Here is a 206-nt window from a genome sequence, read left to right on the forward strand (position 1 = left end):
AAGGAGAGAAAATATAAAATAAAAGAATTTCTCGTTAGCTTACTGTTTGTGTTGTTCTAGGAAACAAAAAGATAAAAAAATAAAAATAAAATAAAATAAATAAAATAAAATAAAATAACAGTTTTTTTTTGTTAGCTTACTGTTTGTGTTGTTCTAGGAAACAAAAATACAAAAAAAAAAAAACAAAAAAACAAAAAAACAAAAAA

Source organism: Eimeria mitis, genomic scaffold (assembly GCF_000499745.2).
Source record: "Eimeria mitis Houghton genomic scaffold, Emh_scaff4858, whole genome shotgun sequence".
NCBI lineage: Eukaryota > Apicomplexa > Conoidasida > Eucoccidiorida > Eimeriidae > Eimeria > Eimeria mitis.